Source organism: Pezoporus flaviventris, unplaced genomic scaffold, assembly GCF_033815535.1.
Source record: "Pezoporus flaviventris isolate CSIRO_AGI_PZ_B2104156 unplaced genomic scaffold, CSIRO_AGI_Pfla_v1 ptg000013l, whole genome shotgun sequence".
Taxonomy (NCBI): domain Eukaryota; kingdom Metazoa; phylum Chordata; class Aves; order Psittaciformes; family Psittacidae; genus Pezoporus; species Pezoporus flaviventris.
Genome location: NW_026892561.1, coordinates 23,324,724 through 23,346,990, shown reverse-complemented (window position 1 = coordinate 23,346,990; position 22,267 = coordinate 23,324,724). Strand labels below are relative to the sequence as shown.

General features: G+C 43.4%; 1 protein-coding gene across 14 annotated transcripts in view; it reads left to right on the top strand.

Moving 5' to 3' along the window:
- The window catches only part of LPP (LIM domain containing preferred translocation partner in lipoma), a 338,569-nt gene that overhangs the window by 96,386 nt on the left and 219,916 nt on the right, over positions 1 to 22,267 (top strand). For 9 of the 14 annotated variants that reach the window (XM_061452168.1, XM_061452170.1, XM_061452181.1 and 6 more), the window contains 2 exons: positions 2,876 to 2,981; positions 7,268 to 7,331. The exons of 1 other annotated variant lie outside the window; for it this stretch is intronic. The gene's annotated coding sequence lies outside the window, so the exon portion shown is untranslated. The remainder of the gene's footprint in view (positions 1 to 2,875; positions 2,982 to 7,267; positions 7,332 to 22,267) is intronic. 4 more of the 14 variants (XM_061452176.1, XM_061452172.1, XM_061452177.1 and 1 more) reach the window with 2 other exon arrangements.

The window sequence follows — 22,267 nt, the reverse complement described above, 5'->3', positions numbered from 1 at the left end:
AAAAAAGAAAAAAGCCCCCCCCCCCCGTAAAGTCTATAACACTCTTAATCTCCAGTTTGCTTCATGAATATTAGCTTGGCCAATGTTGCAACACCCCACGGAGGCAGACAACATGTATGCACAGCCTTCTTCATCTGCCTGAGAAACTGAGGCAATGGAAAGGCTTTTAATTTATGTTTCTGGCTCTATACTAGGGCAAATTCCTGGGCAACAGCCTGGTTTCACAGTGGGCAGGATGGAGAAGTCCTTTCGTTCTTGGCAGGAGCATGGGAATTCTGACTTTCAGGGACTAATTCCATGAATTTAGGGTTTCCTTTGGAGAGATTTGCTGATTTGCTTCTGTTGCAAGTAGAACTGTCCTGTGTATTGGAGTCACAGAAGGTGCATTGGCATAGCTGGCAGAGGTAGATAATGAGGGGATGAATATGCACAGAAATATCTCTCTAATTTAGAGAGTAGCTATAGCTATTACGTATCTGTCTGACTGTGGGATAATGCTGGAAATGCAGATGCTGGGAAAAGAAGCAAGACAATCAAGACGAGCAAATACCTGTTTAAAAAAAAGCAACAATCCCCAAGGAAAAGGAGCTTGATGGCTTTGTGTTTGTCTGCAGTGAAGTCATGGCAACAGAACATTCATTTAGCAAAATTAACTGTTTCTCTATCTTACAAAAAAAAAAAATCAAATAATAATGATGCAAGGGAGCATCCTTTTATCTCAACCAAATGAGTCCGTTTGTGCCAAAGCAATGGAGTCATCCTGGGGAGTTTGCTTCAGAGAGCACGTGCTTTATTAGAACAAAATGTAATAGTTGTCCCACAGCCATAACTGTAAGAGCCTGGTGCCCTAGGCGAGCACTTTCAGTAACAGGAAAACCAAAGTTAGGTTCCTGTACCTGTATGATGTTGAAATACACACTTTGGAGCCTGATTTTAAGCTTTCACTTGTTTGGGATTTCAGCTCAGTTAAGTTCTGGATACAGCTTTCAGAAGGGGTGTAATCTTTTTAAAGTTCCTCATGGGTAATGCTTAGTTTTAAAATTAATTAGGTATCTAGGGACAAAATGTTGATGATGCTTCACTTTGGGTGTACCCAAATACTTGTAAAAAAAAACAGTTGTCTTTAAGTCCCTTTGACTTTGAGACATAGGCTTCTTTGTGCCCAAGACTCCGTTTTAGCTCCTGACCATAGCAGTATCTGAAATAATTGTCACACAAATACCAAAAATAACACTTGTATGCTACTTCTGTTTTGGTGTTTGCTCCCTATCTCCATGCACAGACCGTTCTGTGAAGCAGTATGCAAGGGTGGACCACACAGTGACTGTGTTGGTAGGCATGAAAGCTCTTTTTACATCACTGAGAATCTCATATTTGGAATTCAGAAATTGTTCATCTTGGTGATAAGCAGGGGCAAGCTCCAGGGAAAATATCATGAACTCAAACGTGTTGCTTGAGGTGCCTGGAAGGTGGTGTTTCTCTTAAGTAGTGTTTTCCAACCAGATCGAATTTTACTTTGTGGCTCTCGTGGAGATGGTCTTAGGCAATGCCTTATGGTTTCCATGAAAGCATATGACAGCAGAAAGAGAAAGCTTTTATCTTTATGAAGGAGTGAAACAGCTCCAGGGAGATTTCTAAGGGTGATTTGACTTTGATTTGGTTTCTGTCAGAAACATTGGGAAGCTTCAGACTAATTGGAAACTTGACCATTTATTGACATCAGTGCTCACCAGGTGAACATGAGTTGTCTTCCACTGCTTTTTCATACCTGGAGGAAACTTGTGGCTTTCTCCTGCAACTTAAATTTTGGTTTAATGAAAGAGAAGTGAGAACTGAGCATAGGTGGATGAGTTCTGGTCAGTGAAGGAGAGCCACAATTGTTTTATACAGAGATAGGTATCTCAGATATTGTTGTGGACGTCTTCTATGTAAAAAGCCAATGTTTTGGCTTTTTTTTGGAAAGCGTCTCTTTCGGGAGGGACCTCATATGAATAGCAGAGCTCTTCATGTCACTTGTCAAACAAGGTGCAGAGGCTGGCTGGGGGTGCATGGTGTTTCCCATTTCAGCCTTAGGCTGGTATATTTGCAGAAGTGGCTGGCTGTTTCTTTCCACTTGTTTCTGTTCTCCGAGGCTGGACATAGCCCTTGCTGTAGCTCTTAACAATATGAGAGCAGAAGGGCCAGGCCATAGCATCCTCCTGCTGAAGCAATGCCCATGGGCTGCCTAGAGGGAGGAGAACCAGTGAGCTAGAGTGGGAGTGCAAATCCAAGATGGTTACACATTAGATTCCGTCAGAGGCTTTTAAGGAATAACAACTCACATCTCAGGCTATTTTGGGTGAGGGGTGAGATCCCCAAACAGGAATACTTGCAAGTTAGGAAGCTCCAGCCCCATGGGTTGTCCCAGCACACATAGGGCGAATGAGCACTGTGGAAAAGCCTGAGCGGCTGCTGCCAAATGACTGGGATGATGCAGCCCACGATGTCTGTTGTGTCTGAGATCTCTGTAAAGTCTCTCGCGTCCTTCCTCAAGTTTAGTTTTCCCGTGGAGGCTGTCGCAGTAATGAGAATGTCTCCCATCTGCTCATCACATGGCTTGGCACATTTAGCTAGAATATATATATATTTTTTTATTATGGGGTTAGCCAGTGGTAACCATGACGATTAGACTTACCACACGGCATTTTTTTCCCTCCTCGAGTCGGTTTGAAATGCTGACAATTAAATAGATACAGTACACTTTAGAGATCTATCAGTCTCTTTGTTGTCTTGACAACCAGAGTATATTTAGAAATGTAACAAGTACATGAAGTTCAATTGCACTTTTGCTAAAACATAGTTTTGTAGCTTGAGAATTTAATCTGTTTTTTTGTAGATCCAGGTGCTTATTTGAGCTGTGCCTGACTTTTGCTTTGGTCTCTTTGGGAAGCTCCTACATAGCAGTGGGAAGACTCAGCTGGTGGAAAGAAGGCCCTTGTCAGGTAGGGAGCAAACCTGCCCCCTGTTTATTGGAGATACTTTGCATGGCAGGGGCTTGGGTGAAGGCCTGGTAGCCCCTGCATACCTGGGCACCAAGAGTCCTGTACCTCTGGGTACTTATGGTGCCCTGTACACCTGGGTGCTTGTGGTTTGGCTGCTGATTCGCAGTGTGAGAGGAATGTGTGTGATCATTGTCTCACATCTGCTGTTCCTGCAGATCCACCTCTGGTGCTGGGGAGCAGTGAGCAGTGTGTCTGAGCATCCTCTCCTAGATGAGCTGCTCTCGCAGTTCTGTAGTGCTTTGGTATGGGAAGACAGTACCATGGAGCATGACACTGGTAGACTGTGACATCTTTCTTCCTGCACCTGAGTTACCTTTGGCTGCAACTAGCAATATCTCTCTTCCACTGAAGCAGTAACAGAGACTTCTTCTCTGTATCCCTTCCCCTGTTTTGCCTTTGATTTCCTGGGGACATTTTTGTTGGATTTTAACAAAAATACTACTACTACTAACAAAAAACTACTACCACCACTACTACTGTTTCTTTTGTCCCCTCCCATTTGACTGGAAGAATTGAGCTCATCCTCTCCTCATTGAGCTGGGATAGCAACATGTGGGCTAGTTTGGATTTTTAGGGTTGCATCCAGGGCTGGAAGAGCAGAAGTGAATTAAAATAGAGTGCATCTTGTGGGAGCTGTAAATGTCCCTGTCCCCCATCACCCACAGTGATGGTTGGTATGTGTTGTGTGGCTGTGCTGCTCTCTGCCCTTTTCCTTTTGAGCCAGCAGAGAGCTGTGGTCAGTGTAGGCACCTTTGTGGTATCCCAGCCATACCTCTAAGTGTAGTGATGTGCCAGCCCTAAGGAACAGCTGGGATGTATTGCTCCCATCTACTGCAATCCTACAGCCTGAAGGCTAAGAGATACAGGCTGGCACCACAGTGCCTTCATTATGCTCCTAGCAGAGGATCTGTCAGTGCTAGCCCCTTGCTTAATGCGATGGCTTGCAAAGTTGCTTCTGAAGCAAGAGACACCCAAGCACAAGGATCTTGGAGTATTTCCCTGGCTTGAGTGACCAATGAATGAAATGGAAATCAGGCGAGGAAACAGAACAGTTCACTACCATTCCTCCATCTGCCTGACCAAGGTTGTGATGCTGGTCGGGGCAGCCCCTTTGGAAGGCTCACAGGTTGAGGAGCTGCTAAAAAAGCCTTCTTTGTGGAGGGGTGTTAGTGGCCCTTCCTAATCAGCACCTGAACCCCGTGGCAGGCCCTGGGATGCTTGTGGATTTTCTGCAAAATGTCAAGCAGCTCTTCCACCATTCCTTGTCCAAGGTTTGACTTATAATTGATGCTTGGCAGTATGATTTGGGCAGGACAGCTGTGAAAAAAACAAATAAACCAAGATTCTCTTTTATCAACAAAGCTGTGGCAACACAACAATCTGAACAGGAGCTTGGTTATAGCAAAAGGCCTCCCCATCTGCTATTTGCCTAAGGGAACCACTTCATTTGGTGAGATAGTTTAAAGATGACAGCCATGATTCTGTGGTATGGATGTTGTGATGGTCAGTAGCATCCATCCCTGGGTAGCAAGCTGTAAAACTAGTCAATAGCATTGCTCTGCTGCTGGGGAGCATAGTCAGCACAAACTTGTCTCTGGGATGCTCTATTACAGGAGAGTGAGGAAGGCTCAAGGGAGAGGAGCCCTACCTGACATCAGCTGTTTTGGCAAGTGATGTCTGATGAAGTGTATTTCCTGAAGTCATCTTGTCTATCTGCTGTACCTGAAATATAATTTAGTAAGGCTCAAAAAGAGGGGAGGATTGTTTTTTTCTAGCATGATTTTGCTTCCCTTATCTCTGTATTTCTTTTTAATTCATTATCTGTCAAATAATGTGGGTGATTTTTCAGTGTGTGTGCAGAGCTCAGTTTCATTTTTCTGTTTTCTTTGCTCCTTCTATTTTACCAATTTCAAAATGAAAATTGAAAACCATAGTTATATCTCTACTTGAGCTTTGTTTGTAAATTGTTAACATGTCTTTTTCAAGTGTTTAATAGCTACTGGGATTTATTCTTAAAATACAACCACCAAAACCCAATGATGCTAATGAGTCTTCAAGAGTACTTTAAACAAGTTATCCCAATCAATCTGACAAAGATAATGGTCTTGTATTAGAAGATATTTAGCTGGAGGTTGGATGAGCTGTAATGTTTATGGGTCTGTAGATCTGTAACCAGACAAAATCAGAATAATGCTTTTGATTTCAGTGGAGCTGTATCTGTTTATTATAACTGAGGCTTAGGCAGCACTTTAGATGCAAATTACAACCTCTCTGAAGTTAAGTGGGGTTTTGACTTAATTTCTGGAAGCAGTAATGTTAGCAAAATAGTGAAGACCAGGGACCCACATACCCTGTAGTCTGTAACTTTGAGTTGCTCTCTTTCACTTGCTGTCAAAATCAGATTCCCTCGATTTGGGCTAGTAATTAAAATGCAGCTTCTCTTAAGCATCTCCCAAAGGCAGGCAGAGAGGATGGAAGTGCAGCCTATGCAGATTATATATATATATATATATATATATATATATACACACACACATATTTTGCAAAAGATGCCAGTAGCTACATTGTCCTCTCTGACTGCTTGTGGCTGGGCTGTTGGCCTGAAGATTGTGCTTTCCAGAATTATCAGGCTGTGATGCAGAGAGAGCTGGAATCTCCTTTCCCCCAGTGTACTTGTGTTCACACAGCAACTGGGAGACATGGGCCACCGCTCATCACCCCCACTGTGTGTGGCATAAGTGATTCACCATGCATTCATTCCTGGTCACATAAGGGGCATTAGTTTAAACCAGGCTTGAGGTTAGTGTTAGCTATTTGAAGTCTTAAGTCTGAAAGCAACATCAAACAGGGAGCAGAAAATGTATCATGCACACAAAAAATCTCTGGGATTTGTTTCCCCTTTAAAAATTAACAATAATAATAAATTCCAAACTGTTAGCATATGCTGTCTCCTCTGGTCAGGACACCTGTCTGCCTTTTTGCTGTTACTTGATAACGGCTTCCAGTGCTTGCAAAAATGTTAACGTGACTTTTTTGTCACGGCAGATATGAAAGGAATACCCAGTGTGTGTGGGCAGGTCCTCAACAAATTTCTCTGTGCTTCTTGGGCTTTGGTGCGGATCTGAAGCAACTGCTGCAGTTCTCTCTGCTCCCCTTCCTCCGCTGTGGACCGGGAGGGTGAAGATGCTGCCCTGCCAGACCCGGTTCTCCTGAGCAAAGACTGTTGATGGTTGGGCTAGTCGGTTTCAGCCTGGTTTCCTTAAAAACTGATGTATGTGACTGGCTAGATATGTTTCTCCTCCTCTTCAGTGATGTTTAACTCCTTGGCTAATCTGAGCCATGCTTGTTAAGAGATAATTAGACTTTAGGAAAATACGGTTGCATGTGCAGTTAGGAGGAGCTTGTGGGCCTGGGATAGCCAGAAACATGGTGGGCTGGAAGAACTGGAGCAGGTGGGGGTGAACTGGACTTTCCACTAATTATTGCTAGTATTTTTTAAGCTTGTTTATTTCTTCTTCAGGACTGAGATGAAGGGAAACAGATAACACCAGGGTAGGCTAGATATCAATAAGCTGGAAGTAAGAAAGGCTGCTGGTTGAAAGCAGCATGTGGTAACAGAAAAATGTGTTTTTGTTTTTAGCTGGGCATCCTTGGAGGCACCCAAAAGGAAGCAAGGGCTGAAGCTGTCTTACCCTACTGCTTTTTCCACAGTTGCTGCATGTTTAATGCATCCCTTCTCAGCTTCAGTTTTTCTTGGTGCTCGTGTGGCAAAGCCAGCACTGTGGGCATGACTCACCATTGGCCTGAGCAGTGGAGGAGGCCTCTTCTTAGAGGCCCTTTAAGCATGAGAAGCAGAAAGGGTGTTTGGTCAGGCTTTGAAAGAGACTTTGTTACCTGCAGCCCTTAGGTCAGAACCTTTCACAAGCTCTACAGTGATTTGAAACAAGTAGCTTCTCTCCCAAATAAACTTCAGTTTCTCTGCTTGTTCTGATATAAACTGCAAATGAGTGAAAAACACTTACATGGGTCAAAAAAGGGACAGACTGACACATGGGTTGTATCAGAGGGGGGAAAAAAGCTATGCTCTGCTCTATACAGGAGGGTAACTGGCATTAAGGGCCATTTTGGGGCTCTTTTCTTGGTGAGGTGTTACAGCCAGCTTGATTCACTTTCTGCTTTTACAATGAACAAAACATTGATTCTGATCTTTCTGTTTGCACCCACAGAGGTCCCTTGGAAAAGCTTGTCGTACTTCTGCCTGAGTGCCTGACAAGGCCACCTTGCTTCCAGGTGCGGAATGGATCAGGTCATGGGGCTTTTGCCAACTGCTGAATGTAGAGGGAGTGGAAAGATCCTGAGACCGTGTTCGGTCATTCAGCAAGTGATAGTCATTTCACCAAAGCTCAGGGTGGTGGGAGGCCAGCCTAAACAGGAGGCTTGAGGTGATTTTACTATTTCTGGGTCCAGGTCTGGAAGCAGCAAACATGCAGGCCCTCTTGGGAATGGGCATGTTGCATGGGAATGATTGCATGGTCCTGTGAACTGTATTATTTTGACTACTTTTTGAATGAGACTTTCCTACTTGTGGACCTGAATTCACATTGCATCCATGGATGCTCTGCATCCTGGATATGCTCCCAGCTGGTGATGGAGAGTTGGCTGTATTACAAGCTTTAATCTAACCATGCTTCAGTGGACAAAAGCAAGAAAGGATATAAGCCTATTAAGAATAACCTGAATAGCAAATTATGCGAGGAGCAAATTAATTCATTCTTTAGAATTGCCAGTTCCATCAAATTCACTTGGAGATATTTAACTGTGACTGTAAGGATCATCCTGATAAACTACCCCAAACTCTTGTAGGAGTCCCTTGCCATATTATGTTTATGACATGCATTGTGCTTTGTGCCTATCCCATGATAGGATGATTCAGTTGCAGAAAGGGTGAGGCTGCAAAAAGGGAGCAGTGTCAGAGCAGTATGTTTGTCGTCAAGCCTCTCTCAGGTGTGCCATCCCAGGAGGCAAAAGAGATGCTACAAAGTCAACTGGGGGAAGAAAGCAGTGAGCTTGTTGGGAAGTGTAGAACAAATGAACAGGGATTGCTGGTAGCTGGTTTAGAACAGCTCAGTGGCTGTGATGACGGTCTGTAGGAGATGTGCTTTGGTAGGGTGTGGTGGATCTGGGAAGTCTTTGCTGTGGTGATGGTTCCTTGCACCAAGTGGCAGCACCAGAAGGCCATGTGTGGTACAAGTGCTGGAGGCCACATAAGTTTATAATTTTTTGGGGGGGAGTGGGGGGGTGGGGTGGGTGTGTTTTGCTTTAGTTGTTTGGGGTTTGTTTTTTTTTTTTTTTTTGGTTGTTGGTGTGTTTTGTTGTTTTTTTTTAATGTGTAGTATATGGCTAGATGAGGTTTCAGCCCACTGTTCACTGCAAACAGGTGGGAACATTAATAAATGTTGAAGGACAAAGACAGACAAGGGATTAATGAACAGAGGACAGGAGATTAATAGCGAGAGGGGACAATTTGGTTCAAGGCCTGGTCTTCCCAGTTGCTGGGTTATGGAAGATTAATAGCAGCTTTTCTGTTAGTCTCACTCTTTCTGCAGCAGCTTTTCTGGCTAAGTCTAATAAACTGTTTCAGTGGGTTGCTGTAAATATGAAATCTAGGAAGGAGCCCATCCTTACAGACTGTTAACTAGGTGGGACAGTGTTAATTTTGCGTTCTATTCAAAACTTAAGCAATAACATCAATATATTTGTGAGTTGTGAAGTCAGACGTTCAGGTGCTTACAACTCTTCTCAGGACAAAAATGTGTCATAAAATGTTATCTTCTCAAGCAAGCTGTCTCTGACAAATTGTTTCATACTCAGGGTCCTGTGCAAGAGGTTGATTTCTCGTCTCTTGACTGAGTTCTCAGCTTTGTTTCTGTGGAAAACTGGCCTCTAGACCTGTTACATCTGGCCTCTCATTACACTTGTGTGAGATTAGATCACTGTAACAGAACACTAACTTTACAAAATTTAAATTCCACATTAAATTTGTGGAAGAACAGTGGAACAGAGAAAATCTATATTCTGGTAGTAGGGCACATGCTGTTCTGGTAGTAGGACGCATGCTGTTCTGACATAGACAGTCAGCCTCAAACACCTACCTTAAGGCTGTACCTTCCAAGTCAAGCACTGCAGTAGTCCTTGGCATATGCCCTCAGTGTATTTTTGGTAGTCTTCACAAAGATGACCCCAAGTCCTTCATGCATAGGGTTATAGCAATATGCAGGTACATGTATGACCATTTTGGGAAGGAAGCAACTGTGTGCCCGTAACAGTGAGCATGATGAAGACAGGGCTGATATCAGAACTTCACGTAGCAGTAGCTGAATATCTTTTCCACAGAAGAAAGGCTACACACAGTTTCAAGTGTCCTGTAACAAAGCTCTGCCCCTCTCAACTGTTCTTGCATGCAGTGCCCTTGGCTTTTCAAAAGTTAATTGATTCGTCTATATTATGATTCCCTCTTTAATTTTATTTGTGGAAAGAAGAACATGGACAAATCTTTCTCCAGAGAAATATTTTACACTTCTCCTCTTTGAACGCTGGCCTCGGGTCTGTCGCATTTCTTAATGAGTCTCTAACTGAACAGCTATGGTTCCTACATGCTCCAGCCTTGACACATGCATACTTGTACACCCACGTGCCTGCTCCATTGAACTGAGCAGCCTGCCTGCTCCCCTTGCATGCTCACTGCTTTGGGATTTGCATTAGCAAGGTAGTATCTTCCTGGGAAGCCCTATACACGAGTGGGGGCTTTATAACTCCAAGCATAGATAGATATGGCATCAAGTGAGCTGTCTTGTGAATCGGAAATGCTGTAACCTCTTTATTACACTGTCCGCCCCACCGCAGGCTTGTTTAACGTGCTCCTCCAGGAGCCCGAATTCCTGTGGGCTGCCCTACCCATGGTGAGGACTCGAGCTAGTGCTGAGCACAGAGTTAAACACCCAACACTGAATTACTGTCTGGTATGCCAGTGGCTGCCAGCTCTTTGATAGCCTGTTTTTAATGAAGATTCCTCCTGTAATTCCTAGAATATCTTTCAGTGCAAAAAATGAGCTCTGTGTGTATTTTGCTGTGGGCTGAATTTTTTTCCTGCTCTTCACAGCTCCCTCCATGAACAGAGAGGAAAGGGAGGGGGAAGCAGCTGACTGCTTTTTTTGTTGTTGTTCTTCTACTTGACTTCTGTGAAATATGTGGCGATCAATTGCTCACAACTAACAAAATGTTTTTGTTTCTCTTTGCAAAAGCATATGGGAACTGCAGGAAAAGCATATGGGTGTTTTTAGGAAAACATATTGGTGAATGGACAGATTATAGTGGTGCCAATATGTTTTGGGTGTCTGGCTAGACCACTACTACTGCCACACTTGCTGGCATGCAGACACATCCACAAGATTTCCAGCATGTGAGTGGTGTGTAGCTGCTTCTGGGGAACTGCTGGCTGTGCTGGATCAGACCCCTGTTAAAACAGTGTTGTGATCCATCTTTGTTGTGTGTGACTGCTTCGCCATGTCCCGGACTAGGCTCCAGGCTTGTGTTTATGGCAGCATATCCATTCTTTCAGTAGACTGAGCCCAGAGCTTCACTTGCAGCTGACTGCAAATAATGATAATGGTAACCATTTTTCTTTCTAAAGCCCTGGACTGAAGTCCTAATAACACCTGAGCATCTTGAAAACAGGCTAGGCAGCCTCTGTTTTACCTCTGCTGCTCCGTCAAGGTTTTTTTTTTGTGTCAGCTGGAGCTATTATATTTAATTTCTCTGTTTTGCGGCTGCTTTTGAGAAGATGCAAAACATTTTCATTACTACTTATGGGCGTAGTCCTGTTTGCTTTGATACTGGTGATCCAGAGAAAGGGATCCACAAGCTGGTAAGAGCTTGGGAATGGTAAGGGGATTAAGTGGCCTTGGTTGGTACGTCTGTTTTGGTGGCTGTCAGCATCCCTACAGTTTGAGTTGCGCTGCTGTGGACACCTGTGCAAGAAGAAGTCTTTGACAACTCCATCTAGACATCCCTTACTGGTTGCCCTCGCGGTGAGGGAGTGCTGCCTGCCCTATCTCTGCCTGCAATGGGCACGGCTGTGGTGGGTTGCAGGGGTTTGTAGCAGCTCTCTGCCCATGTTTAGGTTTGGAAGGTCTTAGGGGACTGGCTAAGGTCTCGTTGCACAGACATGCACATTACCTCCTGTCAATAAGAGCTCATGGTCTAAATAGACAAAACAGAGCTGTGCTGAGAAAGATGTTACGGTCTCCGAGTGTCAGGAAAGACAGGCAACAACTGAACTCAGGAATGATTTCATGAGCGGGTTCAATCAGTCAGAGTTTGTACCATTGCTAGAAGAGGTGGTCCCGCTGCCTGTGTGTACCCAACCCTTGTTTTGGCCATAAAGTCAATTTTATCCTTTATAGACATAAGCATGAGTTGTGAGGCAGCGGAGGGGGCAAAACACGTGGCTAAAGACTGAAGAGATAAGCAAGATGTACATTTGGGCAGTCATTTGGACGTCGCATTGTTTATCTTGGTTATGAACCTGGACTCTCAGATACTCTGAGTGGTAATTCAGCACCTTTTAGTGTTCTTCCTCTTATGCCAACTCAGGATGATTTGGTAGTGAGTAATTTTACATTATTTAATGTAGCCACTTTCCTTATAGCTCTTTTGTTCCATGAGACAGTTCCCTATTTTATTATGCAAACAGTACATTAAGATCCTTGTGGGCCTAAGTTCCCAGCAGTGCTTGAGATGATGGCAGGGAAGTAGGTTATTTCAGAAATAATGATTCTCTCCTCTAGAAGCTTTCTTGGAGTTCTGCTTTAGCTGCTTTTGATATTATACATGCTTTAAAAAAAAAATAAAAAAAACCCCAGTACTTCCTAAATGTTATAGAGCTCAAAAAATACACTGTATGCCTTGTCACAATATTTAATACAGAGTGCTATTTACAGTAATGAATCAAAATGTCAGTTTTTAAAATATGAACTGTCAGAGTGTTCCTACTTTGCAGAAAACTTTGATATGACAGTTTTTTAATCATATGACTATTACATCAAATGTGTCTCGGTACTTTCGCTCAACAAAGTCTTTTTTTATTCTTTCCCCCTCCCTTTTCACTGTAGAGTCTGGTAGGGTTGTTTGACTGAATGCACTTTGATTAGAGGTTGGAAGGATGCAGAGCTGAATGCTTTTGTATATTGACAGATGGGATGTATCACTACCTGTGTTTGTGCTGACTGTGGTCACCTGGTCTTAGGTATAGCCTGGTTTGGATCACCTTTACCTTGTGTTCCCAGTGTTTGCCCCAAGTCTGCTGTGTGCTGGGGCTCAGGCAGCAGCACTGGTGGATATGAGCCCTGACTAAGCAGCACTGATGCCTCTAGGTATAACTCCACATTTAGGGCAGCTGGGGTAAAACTGTCTCTTTAGTAATAAAAGCTGGCTTGTACAGTAACATTGCTAATCCCTGTAGCTTTACCATGAAGGGACAAGTAAAATAAAGAACTCCAGGCAAAGGACGCTTGTGCATCCTTAGTGAGCTGAAGGGGTTGCTGTGCACGACAGGGTTGGTGTTGCTCCTGGAGGAGGAAGCAAGGGGCTGGGGATGTCAAGTGGCTTCCCCAGTGGCTTGGCTTACCCTGGACCCAGGTCAATGAGTGTGCTTGTTCTCTGAACCCCCTCTGTGAATTTAGACCAGAATATTCCCCCCCTTTTTTTTTATTCTTTTGTTGGCTTATCTGCAAAATGGAAGTAATTAATTGATATTAGTAAAACTCTCAAGTCTCCCTAAAGCCGATTACTCAAACAACTGCTCTTCATGATGAAGACAAGGGAGAGCTTATGTAGGTTTAGAAAACCTCTAGGCTTCAGAAAACACCTCTGGAAGGAAAGGGTTTGGTGTGCTCACATGAAGACTTGGAGGCCAGAAGGGAATCTAAGGTGTAGCAGAGCCATGTACCTCTGCCCGTAACATCTTTGTGCTACCTTGCTTGGGCCTTCAGATGGGTTCTGCTTATTAAAACTTGCAGAGTTACTGTTTTGTAGGTCTTACAAGTGCAGTATTTCTGATTTGGAGTTGGCCCAGCACAGCTATGGGAATGGGAAGAGTCTAAAAAGGCAAAAGGTGTGTATCAGCAGTCCAAAAAAGAAGAGTATGGGCAATGCAAGACACAAAATCTTAGAATCATAAAATCAGAGAATGGTTTCGGTTGGAAGGGACTTTAAAGATCATCTAGTCCAACCCCTCTGCCATAGGAAGGGACATCTTTCACTAGAGGAGGTTGCTCAAAGCCCCGTCCAGCCTGGCTTTGAACACTTCCAGTAATGGGGCATCCGCAGCTTCTCTGGACAACCTGTTCTGGTGTGTCATCTTAAAAACTTTCTTCCTTAAGTCAAATCAGATGGTCTTCTTGATTGTGCGTGTTTCTTGGAGCCTGATTAACTTGGTGTTTCAGATGGGCATGTCTATTAAATAATAGCCTCAACCCTTCTGCTAACATTATTGAAGGGATCAGAACTTGATTTCAGGGGTGTAATCACATATTTAAGTGCACTTTTGAGTAGCTGTTTAGTTCGAAACTCTTGTATGTGGAAGGCACAGACAAGGGAGCTGAATGTGTTTGAAATTTGGTACACTGAGGCCCACAGGGTCTCACCAGTGGTAAAAGATTTGGGAAGGCAGAGTCATTGCTGTCGCATCTCTCACAAGTAATATCCTGATGATAGAGGAGGAGATGAAAAAATAAAGAGGGGAAGCGAAGGGGGAAGGATGTGGCTGGTGGGTAGGGCAATGGTGGCATGAGAGACTCTGCTGGTGGTGGGGCCTGGTGTGGACCACCAGGAAGCATGAGAGATGCCATCTGGTGAAGCCAATCCCAAAAAGTCTCTTATACCAACAGGACTGATGACAGAGGGGCTGCCAGCAGCAAGGGCCAGTGGCAAGACAGAGTGAAGTTGTCACTTTTAAAACCATGTGGTTGTCACCTCCATCGAGTGAGTGTTGCTGCTTGCTGCATTCCCTCGTGCTGCAGAGGACAATTGATTATTATTCAATTTTCATTTTAGACAAACCACATTGTTAGTGCGTTGATTTTTCTTTTGTTATTGTTACTGCAGCGGATAGAAAAGGAGCTCTAACAGATGTATGATTAGCAGGGCATGAAATTAGAAATGTTTGCGTACAAGGGAAAGGTTGTTTATTATCAAATTCCTCATTTGAAAATTAAGCGATACTAAGATTGGCCACGCGAGTCTGCAGCAGGCGTGCAGCCCCCTTCCCTCCCTCTGTCCCAGCAGCATTGGGTGAAAAGTAACAGTATTTTAAATGTTACCTTTATTAAAAAAAGGTCAGTACCTGCCTTTGGAGACAGATTATCTAAAGAGCTTGTTCTCCCACTCTGGTACTGAAGGTTTCAGTTCAAGAAAATATTTTGACTGATGCTTAAGCCCCATTGATTAGGGCAAATGCAACATTTTCTATCAAAACTCTCTTGGATGGAAAATAAGGTTCTGATTGAATAATTCTGAGTGTGGGTGTCTCCCTGGGTGAAAAGTATTTGTTGTCAAAATGCTGAAAAAATTTCTATTTGGAGTCACTGCTGCCACATAAGTAGAGTGGTGGGGTTTGGTATGCAGTACCCAGTCCTTTCCCCCTCTTGGGTCAGTCTTACAGCCAAACCACATCTCCAGTCTATACAGCTTGGGAGTCCCTAGTGCACTGGGATGGTGGTGCCTCTTAGGTGTGGTCTGCATGGGCACTCCAGGAAACAGAAACCAGCTTTTCACACCTCAAATGCTGTCAGTGCTGGGGTGGTAATTTTGCATGGGAATGCTGTCAGGCTCTGGTAGAAAGCCATTGGCATTTAGATTTTTCTCTTAAAAATGGAGTGGTGTTGTTTTTTTTTCTCCTGTAGAAAGTATCTGTGCTTTTTCCTACACCACCCCTCCTCCCCAGTAATGGAATTTTTAGTTTGAGAAAATGATCTGTTGTTTTATGAGCTCTACCTGTGATGCACAATTCTCAGGTACAGCTGCTGTTTCCTAATCTCCTTGAAAAATCTGGAAATGAATTTTGAAAGAGCTAGGTTAAGAAATGTGCATCAGAAACACTGTTTATCTGTGTTATGCTGTTGAGAGAAGCCTGGTCCTACCTAGGACTGAACATTTCCCAGGTACTTTGACTTTGTCACCTACTTTGTTCTGATCCGGTTTTGTCCTCTAAAACTTTGTGGCCAAGTGCAAGTCTAACAATATTTGAAGTTAGTAGGGCTACTCGTGTAAAGTTTCACGTGGGTGTTTCCAGGACCCAGACCAAGGTGTTGTTGTGATGGATTCTGCCCACTGAGCCTGGATGGTATTGAGCAGAAAATAGGAAGAGGGCTAAAAGATTGTTCCTGTGCTCTGGGAACAATTGAGACAGAAAATTGCTTCCAGGATTTCTTCATTTTTCCTCAGAGGGTAACCAGCCTGTGTAATTCTCTGCCACAGGAAATACTGCCTGAATCTGTTACCCAGAGGCAGCCAACAAAGTTTAGGTAGCAGCCTGAATACCAAACGATCTGCAGAACAGGGATTGTCCCTTACTTGGGTTGTGTCTTTGTGTATTGACTGTTATGTATGTCATAGAATGCCACAGTGGTGCCACCACCATGACAAGTAATTGACTATTGGCCTAGATACTTAGTGTGTTTCTGGTACACAGTTAGACTTTCACGCCCTAAACAAGGACACAAGTTTTTATGCTGAGATTGTAAATGGAGATTTGCTTAGTGTTGTGCTCAATTTATAAGCCTGGAATTGCTCTCCATCTTACTGGAGAGCAGTTCCAGTAAGATGATGGGTGCCCAGTAACTTCAGCTATATTCTTGACACATCTTTAGTCTTTGCAAATCACTGTTTCTGCACCTTTTTTTGCTCATCTGGAGGACAAGATAGCAGTTGGGCTACTTGCAGCGGTTTGTATCAAGTTTCAGATAAGGTCTTTCAGCCACATAATTTATTGCAACTTTTAGGGGAAATTATTTAGATTTTTTTACTTGAGTGAGAATAGTTGTGGCCAAATCACTGTGTAAGCTTTGTACCTGCTGGGCATTGAAATTTGATTCCTTGATTTCCATTAGCAGGTCATCCTGGGCCAAAGGATCTTGAGCTGCTAGAATAGAAAAGAATGTAACGTAACAAAATGAAGTTGGTGTTTGGTTATGGGCTCTGGATGTCATTGTTCCTGGCTGTTCATCTAGCTAATGTTTGCTTTTGTGTAGTATTTGTCTGTGTCTGTGCTTCTGTGCACATGGGGAAAAGGAGGACAAATATCACAGGAGTGGATTAGCATTAAAAAATAGTTAACTAATCAAAGCCATAAAGCTTGTCCAAATGAATTCTTTAGAGTAATAGCTTTGAATTTCCCAAGCAGCCGCAGGCCATAAAAGCGAGTCACTATCATTCAGAGATGCAAAAAATCCCCTTCTGTTGGAGTGTTGGACCTATTTGTTCCTTTTTAGGAGGGCATTCAAAATGTTTGCTTAATTTTCTACTGAACAGCTCACTGCCATCCGTCATGAGCATTTGCCAACTGAGACAGCTCCAACTACCCCTCAGTTTTAGCCCTCCACTGAAATCCATATATCTGTACTTTGCATTTTGGATGTCTTTCAGCCCTGTGCACTGTGCAGTGGGATAGCCCTGACAGAGCACTTTTTGTCCCTGAGCTCAAAGTATTGTAAAGAAGGGCCTTAATGTTGTCCCCAGAACCTGGATGGAGGCGACATGGAAGGGAGGATGCAGATGGAGAGTGATACCTGGAAAGATCTCCTACATAACCCAGAGATACGGCAGGGGAGCCCTGTTCTTTGATCCTGTGTTCTGTTTAGTCCTGCCCCAGCAGACGCACCAACCCCACCAGGTTTGCAGAGCAGGTAGGATGAAGTGGGAAGGAATTTCATTTTACTTACATGAATGAAAGCAAGCACATTGTTTGGCTGCTGGGAGAAAGTTACTGAAGGCTGACACCGAAGGTTAGGCATCCAGCATTTGGGAATTGGGCATGTAAATTCACTTTATGCTTATGAAAGTCTCTCTTTCACAGTGATTTGCTTTGCTGCTTCTTAAGATGTACAAAAAAGTGAAGTTCTGGTGTGTGGTCTATACACAGATATTTGGATAGCATGGTCATTAATAGGAATTAAAATTACATTGTGGTAGCTCAGAGCTTATCAAGAAAAAAAGAAAGAAAAAACTCTTAGAAGACACGAGGTGCTTTGTAGCTGGAAGTGCCTGTCACCCTGCAAGAACTCATCTGTCCTTTTCAGTCCCACTTATTATTCTATTCTTATTTTATTCTGTTAGGCAGTAAAAAAAAAACCTGCCTAATGCCTACTGGCTTTTTAATATTACTTAATTGTATGCACATATGCCCAAAAGAAAGCCACACATTTTTTAGCATTTCACCTTTAGGGTCCTTAGGGAGAGATGTTAATGGCCATGTCCCGGGGTGCCTTTTAAGCAGAGAATTCTACTTTTGCTTCCCTTCTGAAACTTGGAGTCTCATTCTCCAGATAACCAGATTTTAATGTAACCACATTTAAAGTGTTTGTGTACATATGTAACTTTTCTTTTCCTGGTCAGTTAATGAAAGTCCTGAGTAGATTATCCTAAAAACTGAGGTCATTTTTATAACAGGTGGGCAATGCGTAGAGGGTGAAGCTGTGACTGAGGGGCTGCATTTTTTCGTAAGGGATTAGATCCTTGCACAGGAGTGGGCATGACATTCATGTGCACCATGTACACATATCCTGTGCATGGTTTCTGTGGTAAAGCAGAGATGATTTACTCACATAGCAGGGCCATTTGCTGGGATGAAGTCATCAGTGTTCAGTTATAAAAGCAATATAGAGGTACCTCCATATACAGGATAGTGCAAAGTAAGCGTGAAGCTCATCTTTCTTCTCACAGATTGTACTTTGGCCTTTTGTATAGGCCCTACCCTCAGATGAGAGCAGTGCTCAGCTATTGATAATATGGGCAGAAATTGAATCTGAAGCCTAGGGCCTTTCTGCACAGGGAGAGTATTGTGAAACAAAGTCAGGGTGTGAATTTGAAGTGCAATAGTTGTTCTGAGCATACTTCTCATGTGGGCAGTCTTATTCTGCTCTGAGAGGGCCTTTGTGCAGTTCTGCTTCATCCATTGCCAAAGGCACTCTCAGTGCAAAAAGAAGAATGCCCACACAGGGAGCAAATAGCTTTTCCAGGCTATTTCATCATGCTGAGGAGTCCCTGGAGATGCACATAGTTTCATGTCCCCATGACTGTTGCAGGAGCTTGCCCTTCTGCTCGCTCTTCCATAGTTCTTGTGTGAGGAAGCGTGCTTTGTGATGGGCAGTTGGTGAAGTTGTATCTTCTATACCCTGCTAGGTGCAGCATGCATCTCTCATTTGCCTGAAGTTATGGGTCTGGCCTCAGGAATCCTAGAGGTCTTGAGCTTCTTTCAGTGCTGCTGGTGTTGCAGTTTGGCATTCTCCATCAGTACAATCACCTCTCATGGTGTGTCCTAGCTGCTGAAGAGCTCCTGTGAGATCATGCCTGCATTCATGTGTTGTTCTTTTTCATATGAAATCATCAGGCAAACCTATGTGCTGAGTACGATTGTTATCTGAATATTGTTGAGCAGGAAAACAAGAAAAACCCATCTGTTCTACAAAGAGGCAGTGTAAAGAGCAGGCTCTGTAACTAAATAAATTCACATCTGTTTAGCAGAACCATCAAATGGTGGGCAGAGGGGCCTAATGTGAATCACATGTTGAAACCACAAGTATGAGTGAGATGAGCTGCAAAAGAGAGAGCCTGGAAGTGTTGATTCATGTGAGCAGCTGTTGGTTCCTCTCCTTATTCTTTCCCTCCACCAGTTTCCTGAGCAAATTATGTAGAATTGAAAAAGCAGGGATGTGCACATGTGTACGCATACATATGTGTATATGTTTGTATTCCTTGCATGATTAAATAGCCTTTCTGCATCATTATAAGCCGTTAGATCATAGCTTCAGTTGGAAAGGCAATGGATTGTAGAGGGGGTTGCATAGCAGGGAGGGCACAGCTGGCATGAAGAGAGCAGGTGAAGCTGTTCCCTTGTGGTGTTGCTTCACAAAAAATGGCCCTGATGTAGCTTGCATTAAAAAGGGACTTGCCTTGGAACTGATTCTCAGGATGACGTCTCCAGCAGTGTCATCTCAAGGAACCTGATGGGAGCAACCTAGAAACTTCAAAGGGTAGGTTGTGCCTTCATGTGTGCAAGCTAGTTTCAAAACAGGTATTTGCATACTAGTCCTAACAGACTCCATTTTTCCATGGATCAGTTTAATTTGTTGCTTAGATTTTCCCTTTAGTCTTTTAAGTCCTGCAGAAACAAAGGGCAGCTCAAGTTTCTGTATTGGTTGCATTTGCAATTTTTTTTTTTTTTCTGTGCCAAGAACATAATACAATTTCAAAACATAGTATTTTTATGACTTAAGGCAGCAGTTTCTAACTTAAAAACAAGAAAGCTTTGGGGATGTACACACAACTCAGGTGCCTCAGTTAATGTTATTTGGCTGGTCTCCATAGCCCCTTAGAGAGTCCATGCAGAGGAGCAAGCATCTTCTCTCCCACAGGATCTCATGAAAAGAAACATGCAATAATTTCAGTCTCAAAGGTGGTTTCTTGTTGCCGTCTTGCCTTTTGTCCTAGATATTTTGCAATAAATGAGGCTAAACTTGTGGGAACGAAGAGTTATGGTAAATAGACCTGGTTTGCACAGGTTCTGATCTCCTGCAGTTCAGTCTGCCTTCTTTAGCTGACAGAGAGCTGTGCTCACACAGCTTACCTGGGATGTGAGCTCTGCAGGAGTGCACTGGAGGTAATGAAGCACTTAAGGGGATGAGGGACTGAAGGCCCCCATTGAATGATTAAGGTGCTGGCAGCTGTGTTACTTTGAAAGAAAAATATGTGCACTGCATAGCAAAGGCATGCTGAAATGCCTATCAGAGGCTTAGTTCTGTGTGGGGACATGCTTTGCCTTAGAGTTGTGAAATAGTGGTAGCAACTATTAGAGGGGATTTGATAAACAGAGCTGCTTGTGCAGTTACCAGCTCTATGGCCCAGCTGCCCTAGTGTAGTTCAAAAGCAGAATGCAAGTGTTTGCCAGCAGTGGCTAAAATGCATCAGTGTCACTGTCTCTAGATACATTAAGAATTTGGTTCTTCCTTCACTCCAAAAATTCCCTCTGCTGATGATTTGTTTCCTCTCTTCCACGTCCCCACATATTCTTTTGAGAAGGTGCAGTGAAGATAGATGAGCACTGTAATGTCTTCCTGGATACTGTCAGATTTGAGCCGTTTCACATCTAGGGAACTGATGTGGCCAGTCTAGTATGGAAACTTTTGTCATAACAAAACTTCATACTGATTTCTGGGAAGGGGAATAAAGGATTAACTTGGGTAGTCAGAAACAGAAGACACCAGTGTGATAGTGGTGGAGCAACTGGAGTTAGCTTTTTAATATAATGAGCAAAATTGCAAGACCTGAATGGATGCCTGACTGGGTTAATTTCATTGCTGGCATTGTGGTTTGTGCCAGCTGAGGAATTTTCTCCCAGAGCTTTGAGTACCACTGTTCCTGAATGAATGGACACTGGTAGAAGGGAAGCACAACAGTTTCCTAGCTGGTGCGTGGTGGTTTTAGGAGTTTCAAAGAAGAATTGAAAATCAAATCTCAAGCACTTGTCTTCAGTCACACGTTTCTATTTGGAGCAGAACTAATGCCCAACAGTTACTAAATGGAGCTTTATCTTGATATGCTCCAGAGTGTCATGTCATGCTTGCCTTTGCTCTTAATAATTCTTCTTCACCCATTTCTCTATGCTTCCAGAACACCCCTCTTTTAACAGTTGTCTTCTCAATGAGCTATAAGTTGTCTTGTTGAGTCCATGTGGCCATGGACATTCTGGAGCATTCCCAACTTAGACACCGTCTCAAAATATGTCTTCTGTTCTTATTTATTGCTTGAGGGAAGGACCTGGAGTAGGCAGTAAACACTAGGTCACATATGAATCAAGTGTGTGCTGTCATTGCCAACAAAGCAAGCTAGATATGGGGTTGCTTCAGGAGATGCCTGGACAGTAGACTGAAATTAGTTATTTTTCATATTTACTTTGTGCCGGAGAGGCTGTTATTCAATCCTGAGTTCTCCAGCTGAACTAGGATATGGAAGAGCTGGAGAGGGTCCAGAAGATGGGCAATCAAGAACCTTAGAACACATGGCCTACAAGAAGAGGCTGGAGGAGCTTTGCTTCCTGTATCTAATGGAGAGGAGACAAAGGAGTGATAAGTGGCAGCCTGTGACTACTGCCAGGGGTAGCTGATGACAGAGCCAAATGCTTCTCTACAGGTAGCAAAATAAAGTGCCATGGACATACATAGTGGATTGGGAGGTTCAGCTGGAGCACTGGAAAATTGTTTTCATTGGGAAATAGTGCAGCACTTAAACAAGTCACTGGATAGCAGGGGGTTCTCCATTTTGGATGTTTTCAAGGACAAAAGCACAGCAAGCCTTACCCAGTGCTGATGATAGTCCAGTCTCCTGCTAAAAGCAGGATTTGGTAATCTACAGAGATCCTCTTCTCTTTCTTGACAGTACTGAAGGCTTTTAGCTTCTTTAAGGAGGAAGCACTCTAAAGATTTATTTTTGCTTTGTTTTGCAAAAGCGAAACAAGAATACATTGGGGTGCTCATGTCTTGATGATGTCAAATCACCTGTTGTTGTGAAACTCAAGTGTTCCTGACTGTTTATAGTTAGGGGTCTGTGTACTTCCTTTTGTACAGTTTTAATACACTCAAATATCTTGCTTCCATTAGCAGTCTCTCTGCAGCATCAGTTCCCAGCCATCTGGCAGCAATATCACTCTTCTGTGTGTTAGGATATAGGTTTTATCATAGGAAAAAGGCTGTTTCCCCTGATTATTTGCAAGGTGCCATGGGCTGAGCTGCCACAAAAAGCACCAGTTGGTGCAGTGCTCAGGAAGGAGAAGAAATCATCTAGGGATTTGTCATACTTGAGACTCTGATTTCTAGGATGGCTTGGGATCTGAGGGAGAAAAAGTTAAGTAGATCAGGTTGGAGGAAAAGAATCAGGGATTAATGATTTTGATCCTA